The sequence below is a fragment of the Calliphora vicina genome, chromosome 3 (assembly GCF_958450345.1).
Source record: "Calliphora vicina chromosome 3, idCalVici1.1, whole genome shotgun sequence".
Classification (NCBI taxonomy): Eukaryota; Metazoa; Arthropoda; class Insecta; order Diptera; family Calliphoridae; genus Calliphora; species Calliphora vicina.
This window is the reverse complement of record NC_088782.1, coordinates 79504612-79522336: the sequence shown is the minus strand read 5'-3', so window position 1 is coordinate 79522336 and position 17725 is coordinate 79504612.

The following is a 17725-nucleotide window of genomic DNA, read 5'->3' as shown; positions in this document are numbered from 1 at the left end:
TAAAAGATTTTAGACTCATCCATTAAAACGTACTACCTATATGATCTTAAAAAACTATTTATTGTCATTCTGAAGACATACGGAAATCAGTTTTTTAGAAACAGCGTTAAAGTTAAGACGTGTGTTATTTACATAAATACTTACAAAATTCAAAATGTCTATGACTTCTAAAAAGGCTAAGGTTGAAAATGAAATTTATTCGTCTTTTTGTTTTAATCCCTTTAACAAAATGAAGCACAGATCATCAGATATGCGAAATATTTCCGACGGCTTATTAAAAAAATTCCTTACGCTGTCAAAACGATTGAAAATTTGTGGATCATGAAGGAAAGAGCTCGGAAAGTTGAACGAATTACCGAATTTGAATAGTGCTTTGAAGTTATTCCAGATGAAGACAAAAGTAATTCCGAGAATGAAGACAGAACTGTTGATGATGATGGTTATTCTAACTTTTCAAATTCAACGAATGAGTGTCGAAACCAATACCATAAGGATGCAGTAGAAGTTCTTGAACAAATAAAAGAGAAATACAAAACGTCACAGAGTGAAGCTGAAAGAATTCAACTTCTCACGCTTGCTCCAAGAACATGGAGTTCTGCAAAAACAATGACTGAGTTTGAAACGTCTCAACGAAAAGCAAGAATTGCTAAACAATTGGTTGCTGAGCATGGGATTCTCACACTCCCAAACAAAAAGAAGGGAAAAACTTTGGAGTGCGATACTAAATCTCTAATAACTCAGTTTTATCAGCGAGATGATATGAGTCGCCTGATGCCAGGGATGAAAGACTGGATGTCTGTACTAATCGATGGCAAGAAAGTTCAAATGCAGAAGAGAATGGTTCTCTGTAACCTGAATGAATTATTCGCAACATTTCAATCTGAATACGAGGATGTCAAAATTGGATTCACAAAATTTACACAACTGAGGCCAAAACATTGCGTTTTGGCAGGAAGCAGCGGATCTCACACAGTATGTGTTTGTATTTACCATGAAAATGTTAAATTGATGTTGAAGGAAATCAACTTAAATTACTTAAAAGATGATTCATCAGAAGATTTACACCATTACCGCGATTGCCTTAAATTGACTATGTGCCCTAATGCTACAACTTCTTGCCACTTAGGTGAATGTTCGAATTGGCCGGAAACCACATCCATCAAAGAAAATTTAATCAACTATTTTGATCGAGAATGTATTGAGGAGTTAAAATCTGAATCTTGGCTTCAGACTGAAAGATGCACACTGAAAACCATAATTTTAAATGTGGATGATTTTGTGGAAGAACTGTGTAGAGGATTGCTAAATTTGAGAACCCATGACTTTTTAGTCAAAGAGCAGTGGTCATTCTTCAAGGACTTGAAAACACATTTGAAGTCTGGTGAATTCATTATTTCATTTGATTTCGCAGAGAACTATAAATATGTTCTTCAGGATTCCATACAAGCATTCCACTTCAATAACGACCAAGCAACTGGAACACAAAAGTATGGCAATCATATCCGACGATTTAAAACATGACACCGTTGCAGTTTATGAGTACCAGAAGATAATACTAAATTATCTAAAATCAAAATTTACAGTAGAAAAGGTATACTACGTTTCGGACGGAGCTCGTCAACATTTTAAAAACAAAAGTAGCTTCGCAAATCTTACAGCTCATGAAAAAGATTTTGGAATGCCAGTTGAGTGGCATTTTCATCCTACTGCTCATGGTAAAGGAGCATGTGATGGTATTGGAGCAAACCTCAAAAGAAATACAGCGAAGTATAGCCTCCAGTGCTCTCATCAAGATCGCATCTTAGATGCGACTGCTTTATTCCATTGGGCAAAGAATTATTGTAAAGAAACTAAAATAGTTTTTAGTAGCAAAGAGGATCATGAGGAAACATTGAAAACACTAAAGAGCAGATTCGATGCTGCGGTAACAATCGATGGCACTGCTCAATACCATGCTTTCATACCACTTGTCGATGGAAGACTCAAATTAAAAAAGTTTTCTGCATCTACTCAATGCGATTTCTTTCCAAAGCCAAAAAAGAAGCCAGCAGCGAAATCAGTAGCTGAATCTAATAACGCCAAGAAAGGATTAACAAAAAAAAAGCAGCTAATAAAGGTGACAAATAAGGAGGATAAAAGTATGGATATTTGAAAATTTAAAAACTTCATAAATTAAGTGTAAAAATAAATAAATTGATCTATTGTGATTAAGATTAAATTTTACTAAATTATTCATCTTTTTATTATTATTATTATTATTATTATTATTATTATTATTATTATTATTATTATTATTATTATTATTATTATTATTATTATTATTATTATTATTATTATTATTATTATTATTATTATTATTATTATTATTATTATTATTATTATTATTATTATTATTATTATTATTATTATTATTATTATTATTATTATTATTATTATTATTATTATTATTATTATTATTATTATTATTATTATTATTATTATTATTATTATTATTATTATTATTATTATTATTATTATTATTATTATTATTATTATTATTATTATTATTATTATTATTATTATTATTATTATTATTATTATTATTATTATTATTATTATTATTATTATTATTATTATTATTATTATTATTATTATTATTATTATTATTATTATTATTATTATTATTATTATTATTATTATTATTATTATTATTATTATTATTATTATTATTATTATTATTATTATTATTATTATTATTATTATTATTATTATTATTATTATTATTATTATTATTATTATTATTATTATTATTATTATTATTATTATTATTATTATTATTATTATTATTATTATTATTATTATTATTATTATTATTATTATTATTATTATTATTATTATTATTATTATTATTATTATTATTATTATTATTATTATTATTATTATTATTATTATTATTATTATTATTATTATTATTATTATTATTATTATTATTATTATTATTATTATTATTATTATTATTATTATTATTATTATTATTATTATTATTATTATTATTATTATTATTATTATTATTATTATTATTATTATTATTATTATTATTATTATTATTATTATTATTATTATTATTATTATTATTATTATTATTATTATTATTATTATTATTATTATTATTATTATTATTATTATTATTATTATTATTATTATTATTATTATTATTATTATTATTATTATTATTATTATTATTATTATTATTATTATTATTATTATTATATATTAAATTAATTATTATTACAAATAAATAACAAAATTATTCAACATTTCCATAGAAAAAAAGGGATTTTTAATCCTGAGGTTAACATATTATGGGTATTACAGTATCGAGGCTATGAAATTTTAGTTGGGTATGTTACATACCATCGGAAAGGCTAATGTGTCTAGTTTCTCTGCGTAAGTTTAATTTTTAAGGTTTACACACAAATATGAAAAAAATTAAAATAGTGCAAATTTAAAAACCTTTGTCTTGAGTTACAAAACATTTATTTTGATAGATATCCCACTCGCATCCCACTAAGCGATGTGGTGGCGATCATGGATTTAACCTTAACTTTAATTTTTTTTTACGAACTATTTTATCTGAGTGTAGGAAAATTTATTTTATAAAAGTTTATTCTACATTGGCCATGATTTTTATTTGAAAATAGTTTGAAAATTTTGAACAAAAATTTCATTCGAAAAATTGAGTTTGTCTCAAAAGGTCGTAATCAAGAATTAGTTTTTTTAATTTGTGAAATTTGAACAAGCAAATTAAATAATTTCAATTTTGGAGGATTTATCCAAAAGAATATTTATGAAATTTGTGAATTGCATATACATAGCATAGATCTTTGGTTACCGTTGTATATTTTGCTCTGCCATCGAATTATTGGTTGGAGAATAGTATCCTGTAGAAGATCTTTTATAAAATTATTATCCTGCAAGCATCATCAAACAATATTGAACCAGCAGAGGACAAACAAATAAAAAGAACATCAGTGAAAACTATTTTTTAAAGAAATAGGAAGATTAATTTCTCCTATTTCACATATTGGGGTGACCAGGTCATCATACATTTTTCTTGTCCGAATTAAAATTTGATTTAAAATTCGAAACTGTTTCCATCTTCTTCAATCAATCCCAACTGATTTAAATCATCTTCATAAATCCAAATTTAAAAAAAAAAAAAAAAACAATTAAACTAAGCTAATTTTCCAAATTCCAAATTAATTTTACCATTTTTTGAATCCATTTCTTTAATATTTATATAATCAATTAACTTTAATTTGCATTTTTAAATAATTTTTTTTCAAATTTCTAATATTTGAAAATTGTATGGTCACCTAAATTTCTATATATTTGTTCAAAAGATACCCTACATACATTCTAAACACATACACATTAACAGAAACAGAAACATACATACTTGAACACATATACAAAAATTACTTAAACCCAACAAACATCTTAACATAAACTCTATTAAAAAAATAATCGCAAGTCATCTGGCGCCGGCTGACATCGATGGATAAAAAACAGTAAGTCAAAACTTCATATTATTTTATCAACCAAATTTATTTAAAAATAATCGAAACATGAATATTTAAAACTTAAAAAATGTATTTATTTAATTACATTGTTGTTAAATAATTGCTTAATATTCATGTTTCCTATGTTCAACAATAAAATACACCCTACACTATAAAATACATCACCTATCAACTTTGAAAATTATTTGAATTTTTTTATTGTTACATAATTTTGTTATTAAATTAATTCTTATTGAATTAAGGTGACCATTTCTTTCTTTAATTTAAACAACATAATCTAAGAAAATTAACTAATTTCGATAATTTACTTCGTTAAAAAACTTTTTCAATAAATAATTTTGTTTTTATAATGTTTTAAAATATGAAATTTTGAGTTTATTTTGTCGCTATTACGAAAGGTGAAGAAACAGGTATGGGGAGATAAATAGGGTATTCCTTATTTAGTTATTTTTTTGGGCTGACAATCGATATCTCATTTCTGTCAGCAAGGAGGGAGGGTTTAGAGCTACACTACCTTTATCAACTACTTTATTTTATTTTCTATAATATTTATGTGTATCTCAGTTTGATTTGACCACCTAAGTAAAATCTTTTGTAATGGTTCGCAATTATATCTTACATTGTTTATTTTGGGAACATAACACACCCACCCATACGACGAGCATAGCCGAAATTAAAGGTAGTCCCGTTCCCAAACAATCCTAACCATTCGGAATCGTTACAGAGATTTTTGGCGCCCAACGTGGGGCCTCAGTTGTCGTAAGTTTTGAGAATTTTATAGTGCAATTACATCTAGTAACTGAGGGCCTTTTGAATCTTTGGTGTGGAATATTGATTCATATAGATACATCTATTCCTTTTCTTTTATTGTCAATTTCTTTAATTATTGTTTCATTATTTGATAATTTGGATATAATTGATTGGTTGTGTATTCGATTTTCAATCCCAAAATTAACATTTTTTTTGAGATAATAATTCAAATAATAATTCGATCTAGAGATGTTGAACTGGTTTAATATCGGTTCAATTGTCGTACGACTCTTGCTCTCCTTTTCTTCCTTCTTGTCTGTTATCATCTTTTTGACAATTTGGATTTTCTTCTCTTCTTCAAAATTATTTTCTTTCATATTGATTTTTCTGGTGTTTTGGATGTAAAGTATATTGATTGTTTTGATTGCTTTCCAACATCAGAACAACAATAGGTTTCTATTTCTATTACTCAATATTCTAGTGGACATTAACTTCTTGATATGTGTCAGAAACTTCCCGGAATTTTGAGTTCATCTTTGTCTATTCTTTCTTACTGTAGTTGGTTGATAACTAATCAAGTTATTCGATTAATTTATTATATTTTTTGTTGATTTTGATTTGATTTTTTTTTTAGTTTTGAAGCCCCTACCTTAATACTTCACCGAGTAGTAGTAATATTTTTTTGAACTGAGAGTAAAAGGAAATACTTTTTTTTAATCTTGTTATTTTCTACCCTGTTTAGATAATTTTCATAACTCAATTTTGTTGTTTCTTTGAAACATTTTTTTTGGAGAAGTTGATTTAGTACTTTTCTTGTGTGATATTGTTTGTAGATTTTTTTTTTTAATTTTGACTTGATATTGTTGTCATGCCTTTGGTTCGTAGTACTGACGATATTCCTGCTCATGTTGAACAGGAGACCGGTAATGTGACAGATCCAGGTGCTGGTGGTGATTCGGAAACTCCGTTACATCGGGTAAGGAGACCGCGAACTAGATTACAAAGTCGCATAGAGGCAGCTGAATTGGTAAATGTTGATACTCGTATACGTCAAATCGTGAACCGTTCTTTAATGGAATTTAGGGAAGAAGTAGGAAATATGATTTCATATGGATTTCGAAATTTATCTTTGACGAATTCAGGATCGAATACTAGGGACAGACCTAACGAGCGGACTGAACACGTGGAAAGGGAAATTAATAATACTTCGGTGAATAGTAGAAATAGTCGTGAAAATCCCGGTTCTCATGTCATTAATAGTGATTTTGAGAGAAATTCTGAAAAGATCCTTAATTTGATACGTAACTGGAGGATAAGATTTACAGGTGATAGTTCAGATGTCACTGTTGATGAATTTATCTACAGGATAAACACTTTAACAAATGCAAATTTAAGAGGTGATTTTCCTCTTCTGTGTGAGCATGCTCACATCCTTTTCGAAGGTAAAGCACTGAAGTGGTTTTGGAGGTTTCATAGAAGTTGTGACAATATAATCTGGAATGATTTGTGCGATGCTTTGAAACGACAGTATAAAGACTACTACACTGATTTCGACATTAAAGACGAAATTTTAAGAAGAAAACAAAAACCAAACGAACCTTTCGATGAGTTTTATGACGCAATCATAGTTCTTTCAGATAGGTTACGAACTCCTTTTTCCGATTTTGAATTATGCGAAACTATTCAACGAAATTTAAGATCCGAAGTAAGGCATAAACTTCTTCACTTGGAAATAACACGAGTAGCTGAGCTACGACGTGCGGTGCGGAGACACGAGAAGTTTGTTAAAGATATGGGTTTCTGTAATTCGAACAAACGCACATATACGAAAGGACAAGTGACAGAAGTTGTGGATGTGGATAAACAAAAAGACCTAGATGTTAATTTAGACGAAGATTTGGAAGTTTATGTAGTTTCACAAACCAGTAAATGCTGGAACTGTGACAAGTCTGGACACAATTTTTTTGACTGCTTAGAGCCTAGGACGGTGTTCTGTTATGGATGCGGAACAAAGAACATGTACAAACCACAATGTTCGAAATGTGCTCAAAAGCGGGGAAACTCCTTACAGGATGTTCGTTTGAGGAAGGACGGGCATCCGAAACAGAACCACTAATTTCGGCTAATATTGCCAACCACCCTGATGAAACTACTATACCTGATTTGACAGATAAACCGGATATGTTAAACAAACCTGATAAGACCCAAATTCATCCTTTACAAAGACCGTACCATATTCGTTTAGAAGAATATAATCGCGTAAGGGATAGAATTTTTAATCGAAACGACTTACAGCGAAAATCTAACAGATCTTCAAAGAGAATTCGCGAATACTATAATCGAAGAAAGCTTTTAGGAAAATTTGTGGTATCTTCTTTAGTAAACAAGGTTAACGACAACAGACCATATATTTTATTAAATTTACGGAATAAAAATGGTTTTGCGTTATTGGATAGTGGCGCAAATATTAGTGTTATCGGAGGGAATTTATGTTCGGAAATTATTGAGTCTAAAAATTATAAGCGTGGAATTGGAAATGTCAAGACTGCAGACGGTCAACGACAACGTGTTTTAGGAACTACATTACTGGATATAAATTATAATGGTGAGACAAAATCTATTGAGTTTTTGCTAATTCCGTCTATAACTCAAGAAGTAATTTGTGGAATGGATTTTTGGGACAAATTCGGTATAAAGATTGCGGCTATAAATACTATTAGTGAAATTGTTTCGGATAATGATTCGGACAAAATTCCAATGAATACTTTACAAAAACAACAACTTCAGAAAATTATTGACTTTTTTCCAAATTCAGAACGTGACGGTCTTGGATGCACATCCTTAATAGAACACAAAATTGACACCGGAATTGCTTTACCAATTAAACAAAGGTATTACCCAATTTCACCTGCGAGGGAAAAACTGTTGAACTTAGGAGTTATAGAAGAGTGCCCAATATCTCCTTGGTCATCTCCTGGAGTTTTGATTGTAAAACCGGGAAAGGTACGATTTTGTTTGGACAGCCGCAAATTGAATTCAGTAACGACGAAAGATGCGTACCCGATACCAAATATAGATGGCCTAATTTCAAGACTTCCTCCGATTTATTTCATTTCCAAAGTGGATCTGAAAGATGCATTTTGGCAGATCAAATTGGACGTTACCTCCAGACAGAAAACTGCATTCACAATCCCAAATCGGCCATTATATCAGTTTACCAGGATGCCATTTGGATTGTGCAATGCACCACAAACCATGTGTAGACTGATGGACATAGTTATCCCATACAATTTAAAGACCAATGTATTTGTATACTTGGATGATTTACTTATTATTTCGAAGGACTTTGACGAACATTTACAACATCTGCAGGAGGTGGCAACCCAACTTCGTAGGGCGAATCTTACTATTAACGTTAAAAAGAGCAGTTTTGCTATTCGCCAGGTCCAATATTTAGGTTATATCGTAGGAGAAGGATGTTTAAAAGTGGACCCTGATAAGGTAAAGGCTATTTCTGAATTTCCGGTTCCAAAATCAGTACGCCAACTCCGTCAATTCCTTGGTATGGCAGGTTGGTACCGTAGATTTATTGACGACTATGCCAACGTAACATTTCACCTTACAGAGTTACTTTCGAAAAAGAAAATATTTTCTTGGTCACCGGATGCACAAAAGTCCTTTGAAACTGTCAAAGAGAAGTTGACTTCTGCTCCCGTTCTGGTTCATGCTAATTTTGACAAACCATTTCTCCTCCAGTGTGATGCAAGTATGCATGGAATAGGCGCGGTATTAGCTCAGTGTGATGAAGAGGGAAATGAGAAACCGATAGCTTTCATGTCCCAGAAATTGAACAAAGCGCAGAGGAACTACTCAATAACCGAATTAGAATGTTTAGCGGTAGTTTTGGCAATTAAAAAGTTCAGAGCATATATAGAAGGTCATGAATTTACTGTAATAACAGACCATGCAAGTCTCAAATGGCTTATGCGGCAAAAAGATCTGAACGGACGTTTAGCCAGGTGGGCTCTAAAACTACAGGGTTTTGACTTCAAAATCGAACATCGCAAAGGTATAGAAAATGTAGTTCCGGACGTTTTATCTCGTGCTTTTGAGGATGATATGACAGTAGCTGAATTAGATTTGCTAGTTTTGCCATCGATTGATCTCAATTCCGACGCATTTGAAAGTATTGACTATCAGCGTTTAAGAAACCAATTTTTGAATTCCGATTTACCTGACTATAAAGTCATCGACAAGTTTATTTACAAAAGAGTTAAATTTTCGTCCGGTAGGGAAGATGAATCCGATTCTTGGAAATTGTATGTTCCTTTGGATTTACGTAAGGGAGTAATATATGCAGCTCACGATATACCGAATGCATCGCATGGGGGTATTGCCAAGACAGTACATCGAATAAGGCAATTTTTCTTTTGGCCAAAAATGGTAGTTGATGTTAGGGATTATATCTTAAATTGTAGCTCATGTAGAACTTCTAAACCTCCAAATATTTCACTCAAACCTCCTATGGGTCAGATGGTTAATACCGAGAGGCCATTCCAAAGACTATATATGGACCTCATTGGACCATTTCCTAGAACGAGGAAAGGGAATATTGGTATATTTATTGTTATGGACCATTTCACGAAATTTACTTTTTTGAAACCTCTTCGGAAATTTGTAACAAAACCAATAATAGATTATTTCGACAATGAAATTTTTACTTGTTTTGGAGTTCCGGAAACTATCGTTTCGGACAATGGTAGTTAATTTAAATCAAAGGAGTTTAAGAAATTGATGGACAAGTTCGGAATTGATCACCAATATACTGCAGTTCACAGCCCACAATCGAATGCCTGTGAACGTGTAAATAGGTCCATAAATGAGGCACTTCGATCATATGTTCGGAATGACCAACGACAGTGGGATGAATACTTACCAAGCATAAATTGTGCTATACGAAGTAGCGTGCATCAAACTACGGGGCAGACTCCATATGAATTGTTATTTGGACAAACGATGATTAACCATGGCCAGGATTACAAAATTTTACGAAATTTAAGACTTTTGGAGGAAGTAGATACGGAAATAAAAAGACAAGATAATTTTACTCTTTTAAGGGACTCGATACGAACAAAAATTAAAGACGCTTATGAACGGAACGTAAAATCGTTTAATTTACGTTCTAGGAAACGGGAATTTAACATCGGTCAAATGGTAATTCATCGTAATTTCGCACAAAGTTCGTTGGTAGATCATTTTAATGCAAAACTTGCTCCGACAGGTGTTAAGGCATTAGTTAGGAGGAAAATCGGTAATGTCAATTATGAACTGGAAGATGTGAACGGAGGACATATAGGCGTGTACCATGTTAAGGACATATGGACGTGACTTTCTGTCAAACTTTCAATATCTCGCCTTTTTCAGATATAATACTGTATCTGGCTTGGTATTATATCTGCTTTGTGGTGGCGATCATGGATTTAACCTTAACTTTAATTTTTTTTTACGAACTATTTTATCTGAGTGTAGGAAAATTTATTTTATAAAAGTTTATTCTACATTGGCCATGATTTTTATTTGAAAATAGTTTGAAAATTTTGAACAAAAATTTCATTCGAAAAATTGAGTTTGTCACAAAAGGTCGTAATCAAGAATTAGTTTTTTTAATTTGTGAAATTTGAACAAGCAAATTAAATAATTTCAATTTTGGAGGATTTATCCAAAAGAATATTTATGAAATTTGTGAATTGCATATACATAGCATAGATCTTTGGTTACCGTTGTATATTTTGCTCTGCCATCGAATTATTGGTTGGAGAATAGTATCCTGTAGAAGATCTTTTATAAAATTATTATCCTGCAAGCATCATCAAACAATATTGAACCAGCAGAGGACAAACAAATAAAAAGAACATCAGTGAAAACTATTTTTTTAAAGAAATAGGAAGATTAATTTCTCCTATTTCACATATTGGGGTGACCAGGTCATCATACATTTTTCTTGTCCGAATTAAAATTTGATTTAAAATTCGAAACTGTTTCCATCTTCTTCAATCAATCCCAACTGATTTAAATCATCTTCATAAACCCAAATTTTAAAAAAAAAAAACCAATTAAACTAAGCTAATTTTCCAAATTCCAAATTAATTTTACCATTTTTTGAATCCATTTCTTTAATATTTATATAATCAATTAACTTTAATTTGCATTTTTAAATAATTTTTTTTTAAATTTCTAATATTTGAAAATTGTATGGTCACCTAAATTTCTATATATTTGTTCAAAAGATACCCTACATACATTCTAAACACATACACATTAACAGAAACATACATACTTGAACACATATACAAAAATTACTTAAACCCAACAAACATCTTAACATAAACTCTATTAAAAAAATAATTTATTGGTTGATCAAAATTAATTAAAACTTCAAGAAATCGCAAGTCATCTGGCGCCGGCTGACATCGATGGATAAAAAACAGTAAGTCAAAACTTCATATTATTTTATCAACCAAATTTATTTAAAAATAATCGAAACATGAATATTTAAAACTTAAAAAATGTATTTATTTAATTACATTGTTGTTAAATAATTGCTTAATATTCATGTTTCCTATGTTCAACAATAAAATACACCCTACACTATAAAATACATCACCTATCAACTTTGAAAATTATTTGAATTTTTTTATTGTTACATAATTTTGTTATTAAATTAATTCTTATTGAATTAAGGTGACCATTTCTTTCTTTAATTTAAACAACATAATCTAAGAAAATTAACTAATTTCGATAATTTACTTCGTTAAAAAACTTTTTCAATAAATAATTTTGTTTTTATAATGTTTTAAAATATGAAATTTTGAGTTTATTTTGTCGCTATTACGAAAGGTGAAGAAACAGGTATGGGGAGATAAATAGGGTATTCCTTATTTAGTTATTTTTTTGGGCTGACAATCGATATCTCATTTCTGTCAGCAAGGAGGGAGGGTTTAGATCAGTGTAGCCAATACCATCTTTAGCTACACTACCTTTATCAACTACTTTATTTTATTTTCTATAATATTTATGTGTATCTCAGTTTGATTTGACTACCTAAGTAAAATCTTTTGTAATGGTTCGCAATTATATCTTACATTGTTTATTTTGGGAACATAACACACCCACCCATACGACGAGCATAGCCGAAATTAAAGGTAGTCCCGTTCCCAAACAATCCTAACCATTCGGAATCGTTACAGCGACCAAAAAGGTTTTAAAGGAAAAGACCTAAGCTTTCTTTTGAGAAAAAAAATTAATAAAAAAAGAGTCCATTTTGGAAAAAAAAAGTCAAAAAGGTTTTTGATTTTTCAAAAAAAAGTAAAAAATTGTATGTCTTGAGTTACAAAACATTTTTTTTATAGATATCCCACTCGCATCCCACTAAGCGACAAAAAGGGTGTTAAAGGAAAACACATAAGCTTTCTTCTGAGCAAAAAAAAAAATTAAAAAATTTTTTTAAAAAAAGTCAACAAAGTTTTTGATTTTGCAAAAAAATTCAAAAATTTTAAATCTTGAGTTACAAAATATTTTTTTTGATAGATATCCCACTCGCATCCCACTAAGCGACCATATAGGTCGCTTAGGAAAAGACCTAAGCTTTCTTAAAAAAAATAAAAAAAAAATAAAAAGGGCCCATTTTGAAAAAAAAGTCAAAAATATTTTTGATTTAAAAAAAAAAAAATCAAAAATATTTTATTAAATTTTTTTAATTTTTTTTTTCGAAAGATTGCATAAATAGCTATCTAAACTATTTGGGACACATTTTGCTAAGAACAATAGGTAATAAGTTATATGGATAAAAAAAACACCTGTTTGGCCAAAATGTCAAATTTTGACCTCCTATAACTCAGAGAGTTCTTGACCGATCTTGTTGAAAAATGGTGTCCGAATTACTATCCAATAGAACTAACATTGGTGCAAATTTCATCGCGATCGGAAGACATCGATTTCAAAAGTTGGTTCACTTGACGTGAAATGCCCCATATATAAGTCGCACAGTGGACACATCTCTGCATTATTAGAAAAAAATTTAAGTATATAAAAAAATAAAATGTAAACAAAATAAAATTATAAATATATTTTTAATTATTTCATAATTGATTCGTATTATTACAAAACCATACATTTATATACATACAAAACACACATATTTACACGATGTTAAAATTATTAAAAAAAAAATGTTTTTGTTAAATATTAAAAATAAAAAAGATTTACATACCTATTGTATTCTAAACAAGAAAATTTTATTGAATTACATTTATATTAATTACATAGCTTAATATATTATATACATCACATTTTTTTTTACATTAATTAAAATATTACTTATTTACATTCATATTAATTACATTTATACACACCTACACAAAATTACACACAGTACACATTATCTACATTATTTACATTCACTAAAACACTTACCTACACACTAAAATGCAAAATACACCATTAAATTAATTTTTTTTGTAAAACGAAAAATAATGAAAATAAAAAAAATACATACATTACTTAGTCTGTAAAATAATAAAAATGAGAAATATATTTTTATTAATTCAATTGGAATCATAATATATGAATGTATATTAAGTGGGTAAATGTCTTCAAGTGAATTTCAAATTACTTTCTTTAATGAATTAGTATCAAATTTTTATAAAATTAAGAAGAGAATTTTGCAGAATCGACCGATTTCTAATAAGGCAAGTAAAATTGAAGAATATATAAACCTTTTAATTACATCATATAATAGTATTTTAACATACACGAAACCAAATATTTGTCAAGTACCTGATACTTTACAAAAAGATGTATATGATAAAATATTACACTGCAGAAAATTATTATTTCAATGTTTTTGTAAACTAGATTGCAAAATACAAATACCATTTGGTGTAGATTTATTTGAGATAGTGAAGAGAGATATTTTGACAGAATCCGTGTCCGATACTGAAATAAGCGAAAGCAATTCCGACTCCGAAACTAATTTTGAACAACAAATTAAAATTGACATACAGGATAAAACTACGGGAAAATTCGAGATGGCTTCGATCGAGGAAAAAACAAAATTTATCACCATGTGTTCCAACATTATACGTGAGAATTATGATGGAAACCCCGACACTAAATTCTTTTTTAGACAAAATTAATTTGATTGAGGAAATTACGGCTCCTAATTTAAACACTTGTTTTATTTCGTTTATAAAATCAAAATTAGATGGGAAAGCAAGGGAAGTTTTGCCTGAGGATATATCGACTGTAGAACAGATAAAAAAATTCACTTAAGTCCAGAATAAGACCAGACAGTTCGAAGGTTGTTGCTGGTAGAATTGCAGCATTGCACGTAAAAAATAACAATTATACAAATTTTGCCAAACATGTGGAAGATTTAGCCGATGCTCTGGAACGTTCGTTAGTTATAGAGGGCATAACCAAAGATAAGGCACATGAAATGGCCATAGAGCAAACGGTAAATGTATGCAGAGGTAATACAAGATCTGAAATGGTAAAGGCAATATTAGCATCAACTGCGTTTAAAGAACCAAAGGATGTCGTGGCAAAATTAATCGTGGAGGAATCAAACAATGAATCACATAATCAGGTTTTGTCGATGCGTTATAGTAGAGGTAGGTCTAATTTTAGTTATCAAAACTCTTCACGAACGGATAGATTTCCTCGACGCAATGACAACAATTATGGAAATATATCATATAATGGCAATAACAGCTATCGTGGGCAGAATAACTACAATGATTCTCGTGGACGTGGTTATAACAATCGTGGTAGATACGGCAATAACTCAAATCATAGACACAAGTCACAGGGCAATTTTCGTAGTCAAGGTACTTCCGTCCGGACTTTAAACGCGGAAGTCCCTCAGCAGGAGATGTTGAGGGAGGAAGACCAGTAAATATTTCAAATGATAGTACAGTTAAGTCAGTACACAGTTTCAATTTAAATTACTCCGATTTTGTAAATATAGACTGTCTTGCATCGTATAAGACTAATTCGTTTTTAGTAGATTCTCAAGCTGATATATCAATTTTAAAAGGTTCGTGTTTGAAAGATAATTTGGGAATAAATGGACAGAATATCGTTAATATTGTTGGTATAACAGCAGATATTACCAAGTCATTAGGAACAATTAACACAAAATTATTAATTTCTGACGTTTCAATACCACAAGTTTTTCATATTGTTTCCGATAATTTTAACATACCTTCAGATGGAATATTAGGAAAAGATTTTTTAAAGGCCAATAAGTGTCAAATTGATTACAATACAATGACAGTTTCTTTTTATGTTCCCTATATACGCAAAAGAGCAATTATTCCAATTTTCCATGGAATTAGTGCAAATTCGTTTTTTGTTCCACCAAGTATTTAGACAATTTCGTTTACAAAATATAAGTGAACCAGTTTTCGTTGATTGTCAAGAAATTTGTAACGGTGTACTTATTAGCAGGGTTTAAAATTAGTTAAACGTTTTTTACATTTGACTACCGACTGCGCAATAAATATGAATCGTTTTCATATTAATGTGCACAAATACTGAAAATATACAAACTATAAACCAATGCCATATATGCACAAGCTTCATGGTAGAAATATTTGTCGCAGTTTTTCCAAAAATATTTTGCCTTACAAAATATTTTACGTTGCAGCTAGAAGACAAAATGAAAATTTTTCATTTTTAAATCTTTTGCTGCCTAAATATATGTATATTTTTGGTTAGCAAAAACAAATGAAATTACTTGTGTAAGTTAACATAGCAACTAACATCAACAGATTTTGTGTGTAATTTGCTGATACTTTCTTAATAAAGTTTCTACCTAAAGCTGTAATGCTGTGCTCATAGTAACAACGAAGAATTTAATTTTGTTACTAAGTTATAATTGTTACTTCTGTTAATTCGCCTTGCTTCTACTATTAACATATTTACTCACATACTTACTCTCATATCTACCGACATGTCGCGACAGATTGTTCAGCTGAATTGGATGCTGAATGAGTATGAAGTATGAGTATGAAGTATGAGTACGAATATATGCTTGGGTATTGTGTTTGGATTTTGGGTTCAGTGAACGACAATAATAAAATAGACGTAGAGCTATTAAGATCGTATCAATAATTATTAATATTGTTAAATAAATAAATTCAATTATTATAAACAATAAGAATATTTAAATATTAATAAAAGAATAAATAAAATTATTGAAATAAACAATAATAATTAACTGGCGCCAAACGTGGGGCTCGAGGACCTACAATTGCTAAAAGGACATGCGAATCCTGAAAGGACAAAGGAACACTGACCGCCTCCATATTTAATTTTATTTAATTTAAAAAAGTGTAATGCCCAGTTTTTGACTTGTTATTTAAATACGTATTTACTTAATTTTTACTTAAAATTAAGTTGTATTTAAATACAGTTTGAGTTTTTCAGTGCTACATAATTTGTCTTATTTAAATAAGATAAAAGTATGGCAGCACTACTAAATATCAAAAAATTATCGATAGTTTTGCTTAAAACAGCTGTTCAACCAAAACAAAAATTGTTACATTTTGCCCAATAAGAAATGAAAGTTTATTAAACAATAAAATTATTGGTAGGAAAATGCACAAAAGAAGCTCCAATTGCCCCGCATCGGAATTGTAGTTTTTGCAAGACGCTTTTTTTTTAGCAAAACGCTGCAGCGCGCTGCTGTTTGTTTTTTTTTCACTACAATAGAGTCGAAAAAAAACTAAACAACAAAAGTCAGCTGTCAAAAACATATGGTAGTTTATGAAACTTAAATAGAATTTAAATGGCCAACGTTGGCCATTTAAGTATCATTTAAAAAAGCACTGAGAAACTCATTTTCGTATTTAAATAGAACTTAAATATAATTCATATTTAAATACGAAGTCAAAAACTGGCTCTAAGTGATTATTTAAGAAATTTTCAAAGTGGATATTATTTCAAAATTAAATTGTTAGAAATAAGTGTTAATTTTAAAACATTACATTAAGAATTTAAAGGTTAAAAGCCGATGTGCAAATGCTATTTTGTTTTTCGATTCGGGTAAAATCGAGAAATATTTTCTAAAAACTAATCTCTCCTAATATTTAATTTTTTTTTATAAAAACTTTCGATATAAATCTGTAAGGAAATATCCTTGATATATTTCCAATAACATAACTCCAAGTTTATTAGGAATATTTTTGTTGAATTAAATAAAGTATTAGAACTATTAAAACACAATATAGTTTATTTCCTAAAACAACGATTGTTTTTGGCATCTGACTGATTAAGTTCGAAGGGTTAAAAATTATATAAAGATTTTGTGTTTCTTATCAAGTTTTCTCTACTAAGCCTTTTAGTAAAAA